Source organism: Palaemon carinicauda, chromosome 10 (assembly GCF_036898095.1).
Source record: "Palaemon carinicauda isolate YSFRI2023 chromosome 10, ASM3689809v2, whole genome shotgun sequence".
NCBI classification, from domain to species: domain Eukaryota; kingdom Metazoa; phylum Arthropoda; class Malacostraca; order Decapoda; family Palaemonidae; genus Palaemon; species Palaemon carinicauda.
In genome coordinates, this window is record NC_090734.1 from 31,590,354 (window position 1) to 31,612,975 (window position 22,622).

At 26.9% G+C, this 22,622-nt stretch overlaps 1 pseudogene; it reads right to left on the reverse strand.

Annotated features, from left to right (window-relative positions):
* Nucleotides 1–1,985: 1,985 nt before the first annotated feature.
* On the reverse strand, nucleotides 1,986–5,173 carry LOC137647919 (DNA polymerase delta catalytic subunit-like; annotated as a pseudogene).
* Nucleotides 5,174–22,622: the final 17,449 nt, after the last annotated feature.

A 22,622-nucleotide genomic window follows, 5' to 3' on the forward strand; every position in this document is an offset into this window, starting at 1 on the left:
TACATATGAGAACTTGTCTAGTTCTTTGTTGTCCATGAAAAATCATGCATTTAAAAATAATATATCTAAAATAGAGATGCCCCGTATTGGGTGTGGAATAGATGGTTTAAAATGGTCATACGTTAAAAATATTCTTAGTGATATTTTTCAATTTACAGACATTGAAATAAATGTTTATTATTTATAAGATATTGAATAAAAGCATTTGCTTTATTATTGTTATTCTGATATTACGAGAGGAATAAATGGAGGGGGGTGCATGATTAATTTATCATTTCTCTCTAATATTTTTTTGTTTTTTTCATATATATTAAAAAGACTTTTAAAGTTTGATATTAAAATAATCCACGTTATGATAAGCATAATAATTATAAAGAATAAAACAATCTTATAATATTTCATATATCTAGTTTTTTATTTTACTTAAAAAATATAAGATAAAAGTAGCCTTCTTGTCTTGATTATTAATTACGTATACTTCTTGTGGTTAATACAATTCTCATCATGTAGGTTTTTATAAAAACCTTATCAGGCAAAACTATAACAATAGACGCAAACCAGTCTGATACTATAGAAAATATAAAGTATAAAATTCAAGATAAAGAAGGCATTCCAGCAGACCAACAACGCCTTATATTTGCAGGCAAACAATTAGAAGACAATCGGACACTTTCTGATTACAACATTCAAAAAGAAAGCACCATACATCTCGTCTTAAGACTAAGGGGTGGGGGGGGGGGGGCGGGAAGCACCTCATAATAAAATAAAAGTTATTAAAACTTAATCCAAACAACATATTTTTGTACAAAATTTTCTCTGTATTTTATTATCATCCCCCCATTTGGGTAAAATCATTTGTATATAATTTTGATTTGATAGTAATTCATTTTCTTTACTAAATTTTTCGTTTAATAACTGGTTCATATTCGGATAATTTTAACCCAATATTAATATCATTACCGTAAGCTTGATTTTTATAATAATCTTTCTCTGTAAGAATATCATTAATTTTTTTTGACTCTTCGTCTTCATTTTTGTTTTCATTTGTGATATCCATTACTTTTTTTATGTAAACTGATTCTTTAATATTGTTTTCTATTATTCTATGAATGCATCATTGAATAATGGAGGGAAGGCGTGAATTTTCATTAATATTTTTACACTCATTTGCAAAAATATGGCAAAATCTTTTGGGGTAATTGATAATTTATCAACATCAATAAGATTTTGATTCAGCAATTCACCTTCTAGATAATCTCTTAATTTATTTTCCAATGTTTTTGTTTTTATTTTGCCTAATTTTTTCATGATACTCATTGATAACTAATTCTATTTTAATGGTATATGTATATAGAAAAAGTTAAAGAATTCAGTGTAATACTTTTATTCATTATTACTTATATACTTAATTGATTGATTATATAAAATATAAAACTACCAGAAAGACATTATTTTTCTTATTTATTTACCAGAAGATCCAAATCCTTTATTGCCCCTACAAGATTCTATTTCCCATTTTTCATTTTTGATGTTTTCAACTAAACAGATATCAATTCCCGAAAAAAACTTTAGTTGGGGAATTCTATCCCCAATATTTATTTCAAAAGAATTATTTGGATGAGAATTATGCAACACCACTTTTATAGGTCCATTATAATCCGAATCTATCATTCCTGCAACAACATCTACATAATAATTCAGAGCTATGCCAGACCTAGATTTAATCTCTCCGTGTATTTTGGAAGGAAATTTCATACATATGCCAGTATCAATGGCAATTCGTTGACCGACGGGAATATTTCCATTTTGAGCACTATATAAGTCATAACAAGCCACCCCCGTTGATCCTTTAGTAGGACATTTAGCATTGTCTGAAATTAACTTAAAGCTGACTTTTAGAATATTTTCCTCCATTTTAATTATTTCTTCTGGGTGTGTAGTAATATGACTATATATTTTGGGGAAATAATAATAATATTTATAACCTATTGTGGCAAGCCAAAACGATCGATAATTTTTTTTTACCCAAAAAATCTATTTCTGTCTTTTTACGCATATAAAAAATAGGACAGTCACGATTACTGCATATAACTTCTTTAATTAATGATCCTTGACACCTTTGACATTCAGTCCAAAATTGATTGAATTTTTTTTCGAGTGTAGCTAATTTTTCAATGTGGTGTGTATACAAATCTGTTTCGTGTACTTTACAATTATTACATAAAGCGTTATATTCTACATCATCGGATACTATTTTTCTTTTTAATAAAGGAATTTTACAATTTATACAAGTTGGAGGTATTTGAAAAAATTGACTTAATGGTCCTACTCTACTTATTGGTAAACTCTTTTTTTGTGTATGCCCTCCTATTAATATATAGGATTCGGTTTTATCACCGAGAATAGGTTCAAATATTCTAATAAGTGGCTTACTTAATTGATGTTTTAAATAATAATCATAATCTAATGGAATATTATTTTCTAATACATATATTGGATCTTCAGCCCTTTCATAAATAGGACTTTTTTTAAATCCACATATAATAACGTATGGAATTCTATCGCCAAGTTTTGGAGCACTACCGGCATCTCTTTTTCTTAATTTGATGGCTAGCTCATTGTGAATTTGATTTCCTTTATATTCTTCTGCTTTTTTTGTTAATTCCTTTGTAATAACTAATTGAGAGATGTCAATCTCATTACAAAGTAATTTTGATATGGTTTGTTTGACAAAATTAAGGGCTTCTATTGGGTTTCTATCAATTAAGATTTTTTTCAGACAAGTATTTATGACCTTAGCCACGAGTGGGCAATTGTCTCTACGAATTGTTTCTAGCCCCTTGCAATCTATTTTATCATAAGTATTAGCATTTGTATAATAAAGACCAGCATATCTTTTTTTATTAATAAGCAAGTAAGGGAAATATATTTTTTCAAAATCAAGTTTGATTGGCTTGATAAAAGACTGAGTCACATGATTTGCCGCCTCCTTGCCCAAATTTATGGCCTCTTCTAAAGTTTCAACTCCAAAATTAATCATAACAGAATCGGTATCACCATATATAACTATAGCATTGTTATATTTTTCTTCAATCTTGTTTTTGGTAAGAAAAATCATCGTTCTTCCAAACGCCGTAACACTTTGTGATATATCTAAACACGGCAATTTACCAATTTGTGCGCCCGTAAAACCATAAACAGAATTAGCCAATATTTCATATGCCAGTTGTCTACCATCAAAGACTTTCTTTTTCCATGGATCTTCTTCGTTTTTTAATGCAATTTTCGCCTTCTTACGAGCAATTAAAAAGGATTCTAAAATTTCTGGAATTAATCCCTTGCGCTTATGGCATTTTACAAAATAATTATTAGAAGGTGTAATGATATAATCGTCAGTTTTCAGAGTCATTTGATTAATATATCTTTTATCAATAAAGGTTGTATAACACAGATTATGTGCTATCATTATCGATGGATATAATGATACAAAGTCTAAAGTAACGATTGGAACGTTATAATATCCTCTTTTTGGTTCAATAACTGTAGCTCCTTCATATTCAAAACTCTCCTTTTTATCAAACACCGGTAATACTAAATTCTGTTATTTGGCTTTTCTTAGTATTTGTGAAAAAATTTTAATCTGTTGTCCTCTATTTATAACATATGATAAAGGATTGCCCGTTACGCGTTCCATTTCTATATAATTGACTACACATATCAATTTATTCAATAATTTTAAAGGAAGAATAGAATCTTTTAAACAATATTCAGCCAGTCTTTTTCTAGTCTGATCATTACCATTTTGTAATTCAGAAATTATAGAATGATGAACATCTTCTTTTTGTTCGTTAAGAAAATGATAAGATACAGAATTTAAAGTATATGACCGAAGTTTGTGTTCTTTTAGTATTATTGTTAAAAGGTCCATTAAACACCGTCCATCTATGTTAATGATTTTGTTATTTCTTTTTCCTGTTTGTTTGTTTTGGGTTATGGTATCTAATATTGTAGATTTTATTCCTTTTACCATTCCTAAATGAGCAAATACTGGCAAGTTTAAATGCTTGGCGCGGTTAAGTAAATATGGTAAATCAAAATTATTAATATTATATCCAGTAATGATATCGGGGTCAATAAACAATAGGAATTTTGACCAATTTTCTAATATTTCTTTTTCTTCCTGAAATGAACAAATTTTAGAGCCCACAATGGGAGCACAACTATTCAAAGTAAAAACAACACTTATGAATGGCTCAGTCTCTCCTTGCCGCGTAACAACATTTCCAATTTGTATGACCGGATCTATTTCGGGTTCTGGAAATATTCCCCGTCTTCCCCCACACTCAATATCAAAAGATAATATTCTGAGTGGGGCAATAGACGACCATTCTCCTTCGGGTTCATAAATAATTATTTTTTCCCACTCAAAAACGTTAACCTCTAATTGACAAGTAGTATTTTTAAAATTTGTCTCATTATTTTTTATTTCCCACTCACCAATAGGTAACTCGATCCAACAACAACCAGGCTTCTGAGCATCTGTCATAAATCTAAGTGTAAAATCAACATTTGATTCGTAAACCCGAAAGTGAGTGGGATGTTTATCTATCACTAACCCATTTTCAAGAATAATCTTAGCTATAGATATTAATTTTGGTAAAGCCACAGTAACTTCAAAAAAACACAATGATGACGATGATTTTTTTTCTTGATATCCATATAAACTTTGTTTAAACACCCTATCTACACTTAATACGTATTCCTTTAATTTAATTTGATCTTTTGTTTCATTCAAGTAGATTTTTCGATTCAGAGCCCTTTTTATTTGGTCTGAATATGAAACTTGTTTTTGTGAATCTAATAAATTCACAGAAACATATATATAAGGAAAAAATCCAAATACATTACAACAAATAGTATTCCCTATATCATTTATTCCAAATAATCTTATTATGGGTACCTGCTGCTGCTGCTGCTGCATATTATAACCACCACATTCCTTTTTTCTTACCGGATAACCAATATAATAATCAATATCCATCTGCTGAAAACACAATTTATTTGTATTGGGAGTTGATAATGGTGCTGCTGGCCTATTCCATTCTTGGAGGAACCTATTTTTATTATCACCATTTTCAAAAAATTGCCGCAATTTGCTTATTTTACAACTCATTTTGAATTATATCTTATGAAAAACTATTAGACGTAATACCAATTTCACGTAAAGCCGTTTAAAAATAAACAGCTTATATATATATAAATATCTTTTAAATTACCAGGAAAATAAATTCATATTAAATTTGTAAATTGGGTACCTTTTTTGTTATACTAAAAAATGGCAACATATTATGCATTCCTTTTTAATAAAAAATGTTTACAAGAAGAACAAAACAAAGATGATTATGATAGTATTACCTATTATATGTTAAAACCCAAAGACTTGGCCTCACGGATGACATATAATATAAAAAAAACATGGCCATAAATTTGAAAGTATTATCATTTATTGTATAACTGATGTGATAAATTCGAAAGAATACGCTATTTTTTCTGAAGTCGGCTCATCTGGCAATTATTTCATGATGAGTGTTTATGGATTTATTAATATATTTTTAAAAGAAATTTATAAAGAAGATATTTACCAAGACGTAAAAAGTATAATTGGTGTTTTCATCACCACAGAAGAAATTTATGATAAGTGTAAAATACCTCCACTTTATAATGCGGTCAATTTAGACGATGAAAAAGACGAATTAAAAAACGAATTTGAACGTGGATCGTTCGGGTCGTGTTCCGAGATTACAATTTACCAATATTTGTTAAAAAAACATTCAATAGCGACAAAAGAACTGAATGGTTTGAAAGAGGTGAAAAGGTTGATTATACAAAATAAAAATGATTTTGTTATGCGGGTGGATCACAAAGTTATAACTTATATTAATAATCAAATGTTTGATGAAAAAAAAGTATCTCTTAAAAAATAATCCTTTCGGTAGATATTGCATGATTTTCATGAAAACATAATAAAATATTATCATTGTCGATTTCATTAATATCATCATTCGTACGTGTAAACATTAAATTAGAGAAATTAATACGCCCGAATGATAGCAAAGTATTAAATTGAATATTAATATTATTTATTATTTCATCTATTAAATTTGCGTTAAAACAACATTTTGCATAAAAAATGTTAGAATAAGTATCCGAATTTAGACGACTTAACTCAACTAGCCTTTGCCTGTGTTGTTCGGTTACAGAATATTTAGAATGAGGAGAATTATTGGAAGCGATAAAGGACAGGAAAAAAAGCTTCGAATTAGTATTATTTTCTTGTTGTTTTCTAAAAATTTCTAAAAGGGACACAAATAACATATAATCATCTAGCCACGTTTTAGGATCTAGAAAAATTATAACAATGAAATTATTAATATAGTTACAATTCAGGTATTTTTCCAAGTTGTATAATTCGTCCTCTAGAAATAATTGTTTATTGTTTTTTTTAGAAATGTTTATATATAAACCAAGATTTTCATCTATGTCCTTTAAAATCTTTCTTTTCTTTATTACTTTTTGGTTATTTATTATTAATATCAATGTTTTTTTTTGTTTTTATAAGAAGGATTATTATTATTTCGGGGTGTGGTATGAAAATAATGATTATATGTTGTAGTGTTGATATCATTATTGTTATTTTTTGGATAACAATAACAACAAAAGGAAAAAATTTTTTTAATATTAAAAACAAAAAATATGATTATTTCTGAAATATTATTGTGGGTTATATTTATAATCTATGTAGGACTTTTCTGTAATTTATTACAAAAACACTTATTTAAAAACCCTTTTGATGAATTATATCCTCCTATTGGTTTTTATTTTGCATCGCCTATATCAAATCAATATTCTGATCATTCATATCATAATGTATCGGTGTTTTCTAATGAAAATGAATTTACTCTTGATTTCATGATTCATATTATGCCACAAGATTTGTATTTCTTTTTGAATGATAATAAATTAATTTATCATCCCAAAGAAGAAGAGTTATCTGAAATGTGTGATCACGAATTTCGAAAAGCCTTTCTCGTTTTATTAGACAAAAAGGACGATGATTCAACCGATGTCATATATACTCAAAATATATGTCACAGAAAATTAGATTACTTAAAAAATTTATAAAAAAAAAAAATTTTTTACAAAACATTTGATAAACTACAGAATCCGGAAACGATAATGAATTTAATTTTGAATTTGGTAGACAAGGGAAAAAGTTTCAGAAAAATTCTTAAACATGCCAACAGATAATAACTATTCACGGGAAAAAGAAGCAAAATTGTTAACTGAGCTGAAATATTCACCTTCACATGATATGTCAAAAATAATAACCGAAAATGGAGAGACTTTTATGCAATTAGATTCTATGTACGAGTATTGTGACTACAACAGTGGAACAAAAAAACAAATTGTTAATTTTGAAAAGGACGTCGAAATCATAAATTATTCTAATATTAAAATTGCCGACATTGATCATAATTCAAAGAGCAAACTACCGATTTCACCTTGTTTATTAAAATTATATTCAGGAAAAATAGTAGTTTTCATTCCTTATTGTGAATTAATTGATATTAGTCAAATTTAATTTGGAATATAATTCTAAAAATTTGATGGTAGATATAACACAATTTCCGTTTTTATTTTTAGGTAAAATACAATTGTTAGAGAAACATATGTACAAGTGGTTTTTTTCGTATAATTTTCCTGATTTTGAGTAAGAAGTCTTAAAATGTTCATGAAAAGGACAATATACATTTCTAGTATCATTATTAATATCATTATTATCATTTTTCGTGTTGTTGTGCATGTGTAAAATATTTTTACATTTCTGGGTAGCCGACAAAAAATCATTTGTTTTGTTGTTCTTGTAATGATTATTTTTCTTATTATTATTATTATTATTATTATTATTTCGTCGACATATATTTCTTCTAATGAATAATTTCCCATTATTATAATGATGATGATGGCAACAAAGAAGAAGAAGAGTATATTAAGTATTTATTCCAATTTGCAAAACCCTTTATACTTAATCCTCAAATAACTTTTAATAACTTTTTTAAAATTTTCTGATAAATTTGAAATTATTTCATCATATTTTATATTTTCCAAATCAATGTGGGTTTTATTTGTTAGAGTATTAACAATTTTGTAGTGATAGAACTCTATATCTTTAGGATGATATACCAATTCACCGCTCATGACTACTGATGTGTAAATTGAATCTTTGGGGTCTGGTATATTGTAAGTTGATAAAACGAAGGGCAGAAAAACACTTGGATTGATTATTATATATAAATTTATAACATTATTGGCGTCATCATAATTTAATATAAAATAATAATAACGTGGGGAATTATTATCCTTGTTTTCTTGATTGATTCTCAATTGTCCTATTATATCGAATTGTTTACCTTCTTTGTGATTGAAATATATTTTATTTATATTATTCGAAGAAAAACTATTTATTATATTTTTTTTCTTATTGTTTAATAAACTTTTCTCTTCTTCTATTATGAGGATATTTTTTTCGTTTTGGTTCATAAATTCATTTATTTTATCAACAACGCCCATATTAGGTCTCGTTGGGGAATAAAATATCCCATCAATATACGTTGACATTTTTTAAATTTAATAAAAAAATGGCAGAAAAATCATATGTATACGAATTCAATACAACACCACATCATATTACTGAACGTTTTAAAAAAATATTTGAAGAAAAAACCTACGATACAGTAATATTAGGTATAAACAGATTTTACGTATGTCCTATAATTATACCAAAACATATGTTAGAAAACAAAAACAAAGAGGATTTTTTAAATTATGGTAATATTAACAAAATCTATTATATATTAGAGGAAAACGAACGAGACACGAGTATTATAACTGTCATGTTTAAAACCGACCAACATTTTATAAATTTATATTTAGTATTTAATAATAACATCATTGATTATAAGAGAAGTTACATAATCATGGGGCAAGACCCCTCCTTAAATATATCTCTAATGATTCCTTCCCTTCTCTCAAAAGATGATGATTGGAAAACGTTATTTTATGGTGTTTTTTTGGAGGATGGGATTCATATAATGTCTCCTTATTTATTCCAAGAATTTTCAGAGAATATACAAATAAAGTAAATAAGAATATATTGAATTTTAATGTAAGAAATACAAAAGGAATAATGAAAATGTTATATTCTGACATAGTATCTATTCCATACATCCCTTATTTTTATCATCTGGTTTGTCACGCAGAAATGGAATATATTTTACAAAAAGATGAACCAGAAGAAGATGACCCATAAATTAATATTGTTAATAATACTCATAAAAATGGTAGAAACTGAAACCAAAATTTTTTTTATATATATATTATATATATATAAAGTGGATACATAAAACACTTGGGTCAGTTGGCCAATTATTTTAATAATCAACTAAAAAAGAAAATATGTCAAATAAAACTCAATTATATGGATTATGGGATTCGCGTTTGTACCCATCAACAGGATACCATCGTCTTGTTATATATTCTAAATTTTGTGATAATATTATGAACGCTTCAAGTGGATGTTCGGAATGTATCGAAAATTTGTGTTCAGTACAAATTTTATCTCTTATTGAACAAATTGCAACGTGGGCAGTAACTGATGGAGGTAAATTTACAAATGGGGAACAATATCTAGAATCAATAGACACTAACACGAAAGATACAGAAGGAAAACCAATATTTCTGTTATTTATTTCTATAGCTAAAATCATGCCACATGAAATGGCAAATATATCCATGCCCGCAGTAATTGATCATTTTTGTCAACAAATTGGTAAAGAACAAATAGATACAAATTCCTTGAACCAAAAAATTAATTTTCATATATTATATGATACATTTTCCCCTTTGGTTATTGCTAAAACATTAGACAACCTTTCTCATTGTTATCAAGGTTTATTATACAATTATTTTTTAGACACTCGTGGGAGGTTAGGTTTCGTATAAACAGACTTAACATAACAAAATGGTATATTAATCCCCATCGCGTATTTTATGATGTCAATTTATGTTATGAGCTAATAGAGCGATTAATGTATAAAATACGTAAATTAAAATTACCCGCTATTATTGGATGTTTTGAGCCAATTTTAAATCCAATAGCATTTTATTTAGAGTGGATGATTGATGGATTTTTTCATGTCATAGGGCCTTGTATTTTAGCTGGAACTCGTGATTGTAATTTTTTGAAAGTAAATGGGGCATTAATGCGTGGCCTTATAGATGTTACTACACAGATAGATATTGATCCAAAAACAAAGACATCCTTTTTAGCCTTTTTGGGACATTTATCAGATGCAAATTTTGAGCAGGTTATTACTAACTGGTTACCAATATTTTTCCAAACAAATCAAAATAATTTTGATCATTGCTCTGCTGTGTTAGAAATGTTGGTCGAAAATGTTATTCATGAAGGAGATTTGGCACCTCTTATTTGTGAAAACAAAGAAGATATAGTTGATAGTTTTGAATATTTTTCTGAAAATAAGTAGTTGTGTATGTATTTAAATTCGAACAAAATGTCAACCACCACCCTTGAAATGGCTAAGGTGGCCTTATGAACGAGCATTGGAGATTATTCAGCCACGTATTAGAAGATGGGAATTTTAGTCCAGGAATTATAAAACATTTAGCAGTAATTTCAAGTAATAAAGTTATTGGAATTGAGAAACTATTGAATAAATATCATACGTGGTTACCAAAAACGCCAGTGATACCGGAAGGATTAACTTTAATGCAATATTGTATTAAAAATGAGGTTAGTAATTTTTATCAAATATTAAAACTAATCCATATAAAAAATAATTTGAATGTTCCTGGTTTAGATGGCCTAACTCCCATTATGACCGCCTGTTGTGTTAAAAAAACAAATTATTTTCAACTTTTATTAAAAGCTGGGGCCTCTTGTTTTCTAAAATCTTCCACATTAAATCAAACAATATTTCATAGGATTGCTACAGCAAAGGGTAATAAAAAGTTACTATTAATATTGAAAGATTGGCAAGATAGAAATCCGCTTATGTTGCTTCCAGATATAGAAATTCGACAACGCGATGGAAATTTGACGGCACTACAACTAGCATTACTCTTAAAATGCAACGATGTTGCCAGGCTTTTAATGTCTCTGTTTCATAGCTCACCCACGAGTTTATTTGGTAATTCCAGCATATTTAATACGGCTGACATGATGTTTCTTTATAATAATGCTACAGGATTACAAATAATCAAATCAGTATCATCATCGTTCATTCCCAATTTAACACAAATATAAGGTTCATATTTGGATGGGACAATAGAACGCCCAACCAATATGGAAACGTGGCCAGTGTTTATAATTCCATGTGAATACATTTTGACAACATATGATTTTCCAATGTCCCCAAACGAAGAATCAATCCGTCATGCTTTGTGGGGTTTAAGTGATAAACAAGATAGTGAATGGGTAACCAATGGGGAAATAGAAGGAAAAATAGAAAGTTGTCCAATTTGTTTAGATGACATGAAAAAGTATTTCATAACAGAGTGTGGTCACAAGTTCCATCCATTTTGTTTATCTCGCTACTTTTCTTATAATAAAATTTGTCCAGTATGTAGATATGATAAAATAATAAATCTTCCTGTTGTTTGCAATCAGAATAAATATCCCGCCAAACCACCCGCACCACTGTTAAACGAAAGACTATTAGTTAACCCCCCTCAACTAACACAATATTACCTTATAGAATTCTTTATAATACAGTTCATTTTTGTAATAGTTATAAATTTATCCCACCTTTTATTTGTGGACATATTTTTGAATGCTATTTCCTTGTACATCAAGAATGGGTATCTGAAACTAAATATTTTAAATAAGAAATATATATTTGTGGTACATGTTATATACATACCTTGTTATATTTCAAACAAAAATATAACAATGAAGAAAGAATATGTTTACAACTTTAGCTTGGTAACTCCAGAGATTTTGGGGTTTGTTTTATTTAGTAATAATAATACATTAACGGACCTGGGAATAAAAATATAGTCAGCGTATGCGGCGCATAAATTTTCCATGAAATGTAATAATGGATATTTTTATAAAGTATCAAAATTAGAAAATGAAAAACTATTGACTGAAAGAAATTTATTAAAACAGGTAATTTTAACCTTTGATGTTATATTGGTAGAGATGAATGAAGAAGATAAAATGAATTTGATTGTTAGAGAAAATGAACAAACAATGATGATGGTATCACAAGAAAGAGAATATAGAAGATTTATCAATGAGAACCACCCATTATTAATAAAAAAATTTAAGGGGTCGTGTAATGATCTTTCGTGTATGACGTTCTATAGCCGAGAAATAGAAATCCTATTTGATAATTATCGTTTGTGTATCAATCCAAAAAAAAAAAAAAAACGTATAATATTCAATATAAGAAAATGAGAGAAAAAAAGGAAACTTTTGTACGAAATATATTGACTCGTGAAATGTTATATATAAACGATGAGGGTCCCGTGTATAAAGAACCTTGTTTCATTATATTGGTAAATAATAACAGTATCATAGGTTTAGCTTCCTTTTTAGAATGTAATAACTTTGCTGTAAAGACAGTTTATATTGAACAAGGCCCCATAAAATTATATCAGCGAGTACAACCCGATAATTATACACAATCCTATCCATTTATTTTAGAGTACGAAGAAAGTTATGTGAATAAACAAACTTCTGATATATTGACTTATTTTGCTATGTGTTGGAGATTAAATGCTTCTGTTTCTAAAAATGTAAACAAAATTAATAATGTATTAGATAACTACATATCTGCATCGAGTAAACCGCACCATGTAATTAATGAAACCACAATAAAAAAATCTAATATATTCATGAAATTTAATGGTATTCCCGCTACATTAAAATTTTACACTTATCATTTTGTTATAAACAATGCAATGATGAGTGAATCTTATGAGCACTGTATACCCGATAATATAGTTTATATATTAAAAGATTACATATTTTTAGTTGAATGTAATTTATATAAAACTAAAAATCGTTGCGTCATCCCAAAACCCAAACCTATGGTTATTATTGATAATCACAAATGCATTTATAGCAGAAGATAGAATGAAAATTATTCAAGACTTAAGAAATTCCATAGCTTCTTATTTATATGATTACTTTATATTTTTTCAGGGAGAGACGTGTAAAGGGATTTCTTTATGTGGTTCTTTACAACCAAAAAATCAGGCCAAAAAGATGATCGATAAGAATATTTACGAAGCAAAATTAGATGATTCTTCATCATCAAACAAAATTTCTGATATTATTAGGGAACGCCCAGATAAATATAAACCAAACAGTAGTTATATGATTAACATTATACGGGCACTCCAAAAAATGAATTGAAGTGTGTTAATTAATAATTAGACGAAGAAAAATTATTAAATGATGTATAATAAAACTCACACACACATATATATATATATATATATATATATATATATTTTAAGAAATTGCATAAATGACATATATTTTAGATACTAAATGGTAATAAATATCATTATTAAAATACAACAAAATCCATCATGTTTTTACATTTGCTAGTATTAAAATTTTTAATTATATGGTTAATTTGAATTAATCTATTGATATTTTCTTTTAAATTTTTCGGTAAAAGCCAAATATTTTCATGTGACAATTGAAGAAGACATAGATATTCTAACGTTTGGGGCCTTTTAAACAACTCTCGTTCATTTTCATCCAGGAATTCATAAATTGTATTTGTATTATGGTGAATTTCCCAATTCCAACAATAACTATTATTATTTGACGAAAAAATATTAGCAAATGTACTAAAGTGGGGTGTTATAAACATTTTACCACATATAAGCGGATAATCATGACTTAAAACTTTTTCAATAGTATTAACATTCAAATTTATATAAAGGTTTAAATTATCAATATATTTTGACCAGAAAGACAATATGTAATTAGTCTCTTTGTACTGTACATCATTATTGTCGTTTAGGTAGTTTGAATCGAAATCAATAAAGTATAATCGATCAATTTGACTAGTTGTTAATTTTGATAAATTTATATTACTCTTCATTTCCCAAGGAATGACTATTTCATCAAAATAAAATATATAATTAAAGATTTGAAGATTTATATAATTGGATAGATCTCTAATTTCTATTATATCCGTATACAAACTTTTGAATTCGTTACATAAGTATTATCGATATTCATTATTTATATATGTTTAGATTTTAAATAGATAACAGAAACTAATCTTAAGTTATTGTATATATACCAAAAATTGTAAAATAAAATAACATTTTTTTTAGATTATTTTGGTTGTTCATTATAAATTGTAACAACACAAAATACAACAGAACAGCAAACTATAAAGGATATAAATACAATATATATATATATATATATATATATATATATATATATATATATATATATATATATATATATATATATATATATATATATATATATATATATATATATATGAGAGAATGCAGTAATAACAAGACTATCCAAAGAAACAGCTCTCCTATTTTGACTTGTAAAGTTAAGTTTTGTTTATGTTTATGGCCATTTTTATCTCTTAATATATATATGAAAAAAAATTCCAACCTAAAATGAAAAAACGTCATGATGGCCCAAAATAATAATAATAATAATAATAATAATAATAATAATAATAATAATAATAATAATAATAATAATAATAATAATATCGATTATATGATTCAGGCCCCATTTAACCAAACAAGAATAAAATTATATAGTATACTTATATACTACCAAAATTTCTTAATATACTATAAGAAATTTGATGAGACAATAATGATGCCGGGCAAACCTATATCATATAGTATAAATTATTCTCCTTACAATAAAACTCCTATACTCCCTATAAAAAATATGCAATTTTTCAAAGCTTTTAATCGATCTAAATATCCCCCAAATACCTTAATTGTATTAGAAAATTTTTATCCTCATCTTCGAGCGGTAAAATTAATAATTGAATCTATTATTGATTATGAAAGTAGATTATCTAAATATAGAAAACATTTACAACATAAAATTACACGCGCAATTCAAATTCAAAATAACTTTAGGCAATTATACCGATATTTTTTAAATATAATTCATTCAAATGGAAACGAGTATGATAAAGATTATCAAAAGGTATTATATAGTCTCATTTCTCAAGTTGAAATATAAGCAGCAAATGTGTTATTTTATTATATCTAAAAAATATGAATACAACAACATATAATAGTAAAGATAATTATGGAATAAATAATCAAAGTCCATATCAATATACTCAACTTCAACAACCACCACAACATCAGATATCACCATTTAATAACAACAACAACAACACCACCACCACCACCACCACCACCACCGTCGATAACAATCCGGTTCTGATACCACAATCATCTATTCCTTCTGCTGCTACTGTAATTCCGCAAGCACAAGCACAAGGTAATACTAATAATTATTACCAACAACAACAACAACAACAACAACCTTTTCTAAATCCTAATAATCTACCTACAAATTTTGGTGATGGAAAAAATCCACAAAAAGAAAAAATGAACGAAGAAGTTTTGAATACATTAATAGAGAATTTATCTACTCCCGAATTAAAAAGTTTAACACAAGACTTTGAAAAAACGATAGATTCGCTTAGCGAAGAGTGTATATTTAGTCATTTACTATATGAAATCTTTGATAATGGTATAGAATTTGATATAACAAGTCAAATTAAACAAATATATACAGATCATTTAAATAGAAAAAAAAATGAGCGCCATGAAAGGGTATTTGAAAGCTTTTGTGCGCCTTGTACTTATCTAAAACTTGGTTTGCTATATGAAAATATTGAAAAACCACTTCAACATACATCCTGTAATATGAATCCAACGAGGCATGGATATGAAAAGTTTAATATGGGTCCATTTATCCATGGTCGATCCATTTTTCGAATAAACTCTAAGCTGTATCCACCAGAGAATACTGGTTTTTCTGAAACCATTGCATTTCCTCCCGGGGTTTTAATATTTCCAAATAGTAAAATCTTAATGCAAATATTAGCAATGAATCATATTAGAATTTGTAATGGAGTTAAAGTCTGTATGATAAATTCTAGCGAAGAACAAATATCAAATGGAAAAGTTCTTTCAAGGTTTTTAGCCAGAAATAATACATTAGGATGTGGATATTATGTAAGAGATAAAAATGTTAATATAAGAGATTTAAATAAAAGAAAAAATACCCACCAAAATAAAAAGAGTAAAATAGAGAATAACAATATTGGAATAATACCAGAATTAAAAAAGTTTTTAGATGAATATAAAAACAAATCTAATGCCGAAAGTGATGTTGATAATACCAGTAGTAGTAGTAGTAGTAGTAGTAGTAGTAGTTCTAAACGCAAACATAAAAGGAAAATAAATCTTGGACCATTTAAAACCAATTCTTATAGTAGCAGTAGTAGTGATGATGATAATGATGATGATGATAATAACAATCCTTATAATTTATATATAAAATCAGTTGATAGTGATGATAATTTTGATATTGATAATATTTTCCAGAACGGAAAACCCCTGAAATATGTTTTACCGGGAGATAATCCTCAAGATCCTAGAGATATTTGTATGAGAGTATTCGATTTAAATCCCGTACTTATTTCGTTCATTCGAACCATGATGAATATTCAAGGACAGTCAGATAAAAACCACGAAAGGAGTATAATGACTATTAATGAGGATAAAAGCAACAACACCTTAAAATATTTAGACAAAAAGCCACACTTTCTTTCTAATAACAGGTTATTGTGCCACACATTACATGATATTGTAAGTTTAGCTTTTCTTAATGAAGTACACCAAGAAAATTTAATGGAAATTCCTCCCTTTAATGGGCAGTGCCTTTTAGCTCCATCGAATATTTTGTTTGTAAACAAGCATGGAAATGCAATTATGGTTTCTAATTCTTTGAATCAACCCAGTGATTGTTTTGCATATAACTTTCTCATAAAGCTTATGGATGAATCACATATAAATGATAAATTAATTTCTACTGCTTCAAATACAAATTTGACACAAAATGGAAATGTTCCTAGGGCTAAATTAACACCAAGTACTATTGGTAATATATATAATAATATGAAAATTGTAGATGAACAAGTTAGTAGTAATAAGTACCACAAAAGTAAAATTTTTTAAAAAGAAAAAGAAAAATATATCGAATTTATAAATAAACATTCTGATATGTTTAATGATATACACAATAAATTGAAAAATTCAGCTGATATATTTGTTAATTACTTCTGTGAATTTAATGATGATTTCAATGAAAAGGTTGAGTTTAAGGATCATGAATTTGCCTTTGATGTTGCTAGGAAATTTTATCCACAATTAATATTAAATGCAAAAAATAATAAAAAACAATATACTTTTGATTTTTCAGTAAAAAATGGGGAAAGACCAATAATAGACAATTCTATTCCAAACATCGTTTACGTAAAAAACCTAGGTTTTGTTACGTTAACAAATATATGCAATGGAGCGCCCCTAGTTCTAAAAAACTCTGTAGTCTATATTCAAAATTTGTACAACCGATTCACCAAAAACAAAAATGCTCTATATTTAGAAGCACCTGGTATGTGTTCTAAAAAGAGGACCAAGGGAATGATAACACACGGTCAAAATGATGATGAGGATGAAGATGATGATAATTTTACAATGCATACTAGAGGAGAAATGGTGACTAATATGCCCCTAAAAAATAAACCGTCTGATGATGTAATTAATATGTTTGGCGAAGAATCTGATTTTGATTATCTGGGACATATTCGACGGAAAGATTGTACAGGACCCAGTATCCATGATTACATATCAAAGTATTCTACTGATAATTCGAATTGTTTAAGGCCATTTTAATGACACTTTGGTTATTTTCAAAACAATAGCACATATAAAGTACATATATATATATATATATATATATATATATATATATATATATATATATATATATATATATATATATATATATATTAAAGTTTATGTTAGATAACTAAAATACTGATTACCTTGTTATTGTGGGATTCCTCTTTAAATTTTATTATTATTATTATTATATAAAAATTTAATTAACAACTTATAATAATTTTTAGTCACACCTTAAACATAAATTAGCAAAAACTTATAAACGTTTAAATACAAGTATATATATTATCGTTCATTTTTTTTTATTTATTATTGTCGGCGACAAAGGAAAGTATTGAGATATAACATATTTTCTAAGCAAATTAAAAAATAAACTATGGAAAAATATAATCTATTCAATAATAGTTTAGAAGGTGGTGTTGAATCTGAAGCAAAACTAACTCGTATCATATTTCAAGAATTATTGAAAAAAATTTTAAACGATGAATCTACAGAGAATTCTACTTTGAAAAATACGACAAAACGCATTTTTGATTGCAATAACATAGATTCTTTATCAAATGTTGATATTTTCAACAACACAAAGAAAATACTTTTACTGAAAAAATATATTGCCGATGATGATTTTAATATAACAATATTTGTTCTTCAGACTTTAGGGGAAGTTTTTGATAAGGTTCAGAATGTTCCAATATCAAACTCAAAATACCCACAGATGATTCAAGCAATTGGACATATAAACCGCAATATGAAAGCTATGTTGCATAAAGTATCAGTTTTGAGGGACCAAAATTTGGATAAATTAACTAAACTTGCTGAATTATTAAATAATAAGAAATCTACAAACACTTTAACAGACGAAATAACACCCATAGATAATAAAGATTTGATTATTAATATGGTATTTTGTTCGTTGTTTAATATAGGTTTTCATTTTATTACCGATAAGTTATTTAAGCAAATGGCTATATCTAATAAAGATAACCACCAGGATTCTACGATACTTGATTTTTTAAGCGAAAAATACTCGGATAATAATGTTATCTTTACAGGACACCCCCAAATGAAAGTTGATAATAATGTTAATTATCTTTCAGAAAATTCTAAGAATGCTAATATTATTACAATCAATGATAATTGCAATAAAAACAAAGATTTCCTCTCTGATAAGGAAATAATAAAAAATCTAGAAAAAATTAACAACAATAATAACAAAATGGGATATAATAATGTCATTAATGATAATGATGATCAATTTGAAATTAAGAATAATAAAACGAAAATTAGTAAGGAAAATTATAACCTTAAATTAACAAATGGTTTTTTATTGAACTCGGTCATGCAAAATAGTAATTATAACTATACCAAAGAAAAAAAAAAGAAGAAGAAGAAGAAGAAGAAGAAGAAGAAGAAGAAGGAATTGTTCAAGAAAAGGAGGAACTTCATGATGATAAGATGGACAATAAAATATTTATCAATGAAAATTCCAGTGATGACCAAAAAACGGAAAAATATTTTGATAAAGAAATTTGTTGCAGAGACAACGAAAAAAATAACAGCGACAATAATGCTAGTTATATAATAGAAAATAGCAAAACTTTTATTTCATATAAGCGGGGAGTAGAAGCTACGTATAATGACTTTAATAATGATACAGAGAAGAAAGAAAACGTAAAAGAGTTTAATGATCACGCACCACAAAAAAACAGTTTTTCCGATGATAATATCCCCACCACCAAAGATTTTGATCATGATAATGCTAACTTTATCATAAAGGATAATTATACATCACGGGAAACCCATTTTTCTGAGGATATTACTACCACTATCAATAATAAGGAAGACGAAGATGATGAAATAGAAAAAGACTCTGACAACGACGAAGTATTTGTCGACGATGATAGTGATAATGCTAACTTTATCATAAAGGATAATTATACATCACGGGAAACTCATTTTTCTGAGGATAATACTACCACTATCAATAATAAGGAAGACGAAGATGATGAAATAAAAAAAGACTCTGACAACGACAAAGTATTTGTCGACGATGATAGTGATAATGCTAACTTTATCATAAAGGATGATTATACATCTCGGGAAACTCATTTTTCTGAGGATAATACTACCACTATCAATAATAAGGAAGATGAAGGAAAAAAAGAAGACTCGGATGATGATGATGATGATGATGATGATGATGATGATGACGATGAATTGGGTGATGATGAAGTATTTATCAACGAAAACAATAGCAACAATAAGAAGAGAAAAGGTAGTTTTAAAATATTTCAATATAAAAGAATCCGTTTAGGAGCCAACAATGAAAATAATAATAATGATAATAATAATACTAGCATTTTTAAAGAAAAAGATCATTTTAATATACATGAAAATAAATACATGCCAATTGACAATGATAACGAAAATGAATATAAGGAATATCACGATGAAAATGAAAAATTAATCATTAACAAAGAAGGAAATATTGATATTGAAATAAAAAAAGATAAACCCATTTTATCTATAAATCAAAACAAATTTAATTTATCCCCAGAAATATTAACACCTTATAATCAAAGTAATATATTATTTAGATAAAATATATATAAACCAATCCTTGACAGACATAAATTACACCACGGAATTTGTAAGCCACCCGTCTTTTGGTTTATTTGTGTTTGGGGTAATATATTTGAGTCCTACATAAATTAAAATAGCAACAAACAGAACGAGAAATATTGCTAACATTATTTTATTGAAAGACTTTATGCAAAATAAACATTTATGTAGGCTATCCATTTTAGTAATTATGTACCCACTCGTCTGTTGGTTTATTTATATTATTTTGGTTTATTTTAAATAAATATTTTTATACAAAAATATTCGTTATCATTATTAATTTAGTTAAAATTACTTTAAAATAAATTAAAATATATTTATTAATAAATATATGATTAAAAAACTTTATGTATATATGATATATCATTTTCTCATATAATTATTTCCAATCTAACAGACCAATGTATAGAAAACTTTCTATATTATTATTATTGTTACTTTTATTTTTTTTAAATTCAAGTAGAGCACAAGTTGAATTTGAAACACAACATAATATATCCCCGCTTCGTGTATATTATGGAGATTATATCAATGAAAATGAAAGGCGGTTTATATATTATAAAATCAACTTTAATAAAATATACATGGATATTTTATTTGTTAAAAAAAATGTAATGATGAAAAACTAACTAATTATATATTACCAATAATTCACAATTTTGAAACATTTTTTGAGGTTGTTCATCAACACAAACCTTTTCGTTTATATTACAATAATTTTACTTGTTATACTTATTTTTCCTCGTCGGTTTATAGTTTACCAGATTTATATAATGAGTGGGAAAGATTTATGAAAAGCGCATATATATTGGATATAGATTTGAATTTAATCTATAAAATGAACAATACTTTAAATGCCATCAAGAAAATAATTACTCGTTCAGAGCCCAATCCATTATCCTACCCCGACCATCTACCTTATAAATTGAAACTTCCTACAAACGCCATGCCTTTTCCTATATGGGTAAATGCTTTAAAAAAAGGAAAATATTTTGTAGAGTATGAATTATATAGTTATTACCCACTTTTGATGCCATTATTATTTCCATTGCCATTACAAAATCCTCCGCCGTATAATACTATGTTCGCTTTACAAAAAAACGAAAATAATTCGTTTTATTTGGCCAAAGCAATATCGCCTACTTTCATTCTTTCAATTATTATAGATTTGGTGGACATAGAAAATTGTAATAAAACTAACGGTATATGTTTTTTATGTGGACCCAATAATGTTATCATCAAAGAAAATCAGACGGGCAATTTTACAAATTCTTTTAATGATTTACTTATTCTACACACAAACCCAAATTTAAAGAATAAGACATTAAATGGTAACTGCAATAATAATTGGTGTTCGGTTATATCTGAAAACATTGTTTTGTTTTTCTATAATAAATCCACAACGTGTTCAGTATTTTCATATGAAGATAATTCATCCAAAAAATCTACAACAGAACACGATGTTGTATATAACAAAGATGTAATTAATACTAAATTTTTTTTTACACAAAACCACAATATATGTTTAATTGTATTAAATGTCATATTACTTTCATCAATTCTTACTTTCACTATATATTATCAATATTCTAAAAACACGAATAAAAGTTTTAAATATTATACAACCGAATATACAAACAAAGTTGACAGAGAAAGTATTGTTACTTTACCCAAAATTCAACAAATAAAAGATTTTTCAGAAAAAAATAGACTTTATATCATTAATTTAATAAATTTCACTGTTCATTATAACATGTTTGCTATTTTTATAAGAAAATCCTTTTACAGGGTGCTAGTTAATCCAATATTAAATATTTTTTTTGTGGGTTATTCTTATGAAAACTAGTTTTTTTTTCAATAAAAAAAATACTTGTTTATGTAATATTTTTTAAATTTATTCATATAAACCCCCATTT